Source organism: Octopus bimaculoides, chromosome 2 (genome assembly GCF_001194135.2).
Source record: "Octopus bimaculoides isolate UCB-OBI-ISO-001 chromosome 2, ASM119413v2, whole genome shotgun sequence".
In the NCBI taxonomy this organism is placed as follows: domain Eukaryota; kingdom Metazoa; phylum Mollusca; class Cephalopoda; order Octopoda; family Octopodidae; genus Octopus; species Octopus bimaculoides.
In genome coordinates, this window is record NC_068982.1 from 144,972,003 (window position 1) to 144,975,345 (window position 3,343).

General features: G+C 39.4%; 1 protein-coding gene across 1 annotated transcript in view; it reads right to left on the reverse strand.

The window, feature by feature from the left end:
* Positions 1-3,343, reverse strand: part of LOC106880286 (tachykinin-like peptides receptor 99D) — a 234,156-nt gene that overhangs the window by 21,571 nt on the left and 209,242 nt on the right. The window lies entirely within an intron of this gene.

Here is a 3,343-nt window from a genome sequence, read left to right on the forward strand (position 1 = left end):
ATATATATATATATATATATATATATATATATGTATACACACACACACACGCACATATATATATATATATATATATATATATATGGATGGATGTATTTATACATGTATGTATATGTGCACGTGTATATGCATAAATATATACATATACATGTACATACAAAGTAGTGATTGTGAAATGGAGTGGGAAATAGAAAATGCTTCATCATGAATATGACAGATGCATGCAAGTGAAAGACCAAAGCTGAAAGTAAAGATGAAATCCCCACCGAGTTATAAGAAAAATAGCAGCTGTATGGCTGGTTGATGCTGTTAACGCTGTATCCAGCTTATTGTAGTGGCTGCACGGATGAAAGAGAGAAAATAAATTACAGTGTGGTCCAAAAGGACAAGGATACTTCTTGGAAATGTGCTTCAATTCCCGCCCAATTAGACAGCGGAGCTCAAATGACATAGCTGATTCTTATTAGTGCAGAAGTTTAGTATCATTGGAGCATATTCTGGCAGCCTGTAAATCACCCACTACAGACTATGCCTGGTGGCATAACCAAGTCTTGAATATTCCTACTGGGTCACTAAAACAATAACACTGCAACATTAATGCAATGAGACCCAACACAAAATTGCACCTTGTTATTTTCTACAAAGAGGTAGAGGAAAAATAATACGGGAGTGTAAACAATTAAGTTCAATAGCCAGACTTTTGTGTGGTGGTAATGATTGGGAAGTGAAAGTAAATTTGAAGAGCTTTTATTCCCAAATCATATTGTATTAAATGATGCAATGCCTTAACCTTATGGCTTGGACTGATTTGATAAAAATGATTTTATTGCCGAGTCTACGATGGTTTGGAGAAACAACTACAGGGGCGTTTGGACATATGAATGATTTAGTGAATCGTGTGAGACGCGTTGATTCCCCTAGGGGTGTGGTTAAGTCGTTTCTAATTAGATCCGCTATGGCTGACATTAGACTTAGGAAAAATAGCAGAACTGCTGAGGTAAACAGAAAATGTTTCAACATGCTTCTAAGGAAGATGCACTTTAGAAAAACACTCAAATTGAGTTTAAAGAACAAATCCCTAGAGTCTAGAGAATCAGAATAGTTACTGCATGATCGAAGTTGTTACAGCTATACATGACTTTTCGAGGTGGCTGTATGGATGACAGAGCTCGAAGCGTGCTACAGGGTAGCCTAAAAGAACACAAACATTCCTTGGTAGCATCAAGGCTGCTCGGCATCAATGAGACGATACTCTCAGGGAGTAACGAAATCGTTGTGATCTCTAGTCGAGGCAGTATTTAGTTAACATAACTATCTATATATATCATACTTAATGTATACACACTCGATAGTTCAGTTGGTGCAGTATTTTTCCTGAGATGATAACTCTTAAGAATCCTCTGTGTTTAAAACACAAGGATTATCAGAGACAAACGGAAATTCGTCCCATCAGTGGCCAGCGAAAAAGCCAATTGCATTTCAGCCTTTTCAGTGGCGTGCACTCGCATCTATCTGTGGCGGTGCAATGGGCCCAGTGGTTAGGGCAGCGAACTCGCGGTCATAGGATCGCGGTTTCGATTCCCAGACTGGGCGTTGTGAGTGTTTATTGAGCGAAAACACCTAAAGCTCCACGAGGCTCCGGCAGGGGATGGTGGCGAACCCTGCTGTACTCTTTCACCACATCTATCTATCTATCTATTTACTCTTTTACTCTTTTACTTATTTCAGTCATTTGACTGTGGCCATGCTGGAGCACCGCCTTTAGTCGAGCAAATTGACCCCATGACTTATTCTTTGTAAGTCTAGTACTTATTCTATCGCTCTATTTCGCCGAACCGCTAAGTTACGGAGACGTAAACACACCAGCATCGGTTGTCAAGCGATGTTGGGGAGACAAACACAGACACACACACATACATATACATATATACGACGGGCTTCTTTCAGTTTCCGTCTACCAAATCCACTCACAAGGCTTTGGTCAGCCTGAGGCTATAGTAGAAGACACTTGCCCAAGATACTATGCAGTGGGACTGAACCCAAAACCATGTGCTTCGTAAGCAAGCTACTTACCACACAGCCACTCATACGCCTATAAAAATTAACGTTCCCATGCCGGGAATCGAACCCGGGCCGCCAGGAATCCTCTATACATACATACACATAATTATACATGCTTAAATAATTATTGGTATATGTGTATATTTTCCTTATAATTATTAAATTTCAAAATCAAATTTCTAATTCTACTAAATGCTATGGAGAAATGATTATCTCCCTTGTAATTCCCGCGACCACGAGGGGAATCACACGTATTTGAAAAGATTTAGCTATGATTTCGTGCAGATTTGTTTAAACCGTCGTCGATGTCAAAGTGTTATGTTTATAAATAAATGTCTGTTTTACAACAGCGAAAGGTTACTGCTTTGAAATAAGCGCTTGAAACAAATATCTACATCACCAAAGAATATATCAGAAAACGGCTTGTGAAGTTGTTTGTAGCTAACACTGAAATTATTGGTTGCTACTTGACATTTACATAAATTAGAATTCCTTAGATACAGTTATTATCTAAAGACAAAAAACTTTCTGTCTTTTCTTTCGATTGGAGAAAAAGAAATTGCGAATTCCGCGAACATCATCTAAATTCTAATTTTTCCCACGTTTAATAAAACGTCTCACTTTATAGATTTTTCACCTAATAAGTCAGAAGTAATAACCTGCTGACGATTGAAATTACTGACGACTATAAATTTTAAGAACTTCGTAATTAAAAAAAAAATGAATTTTTATGCATTTCTTCCTTATAATTCCTTAATTTTAAATTCACATTATTAATCCCGTCAAGTATTATGAAGTGATTATCTGCCTTGTAATACCTGCGATTACCAGGGTAAACCACAAGTACACACACACACACACACACACACACACACACACACACACACACACACACACACACACACACGCACACACACACTCATATCATCTGGCTCGGCCAGGATGTCTGGTGCAGAGTCGGCTCTGCTGGCCACAGCATTCGTTTCATTCCCCTCGTATTCTCGCCATTCTCTTCTACGTTGTTCCAAACATTTCTCTTCCCACCAGATTGGAGGTCTTTCGAGTCGTCTCTTCGCTCACGGTGGGTACCACTCGACAACTATACGGCTCCACCGATTGTCTGTGAGGCTTGAGACATGACCGGCCCATTGTAGCTTTGCGTAGTGTTATTCTGCGACGATGTCCTTCACTCAAGTTCTATCCCTGATCTCGTTCGGGATGTGATCTCTTAGAGATCATACACACACACACACACACACACACACACACACACACACACACA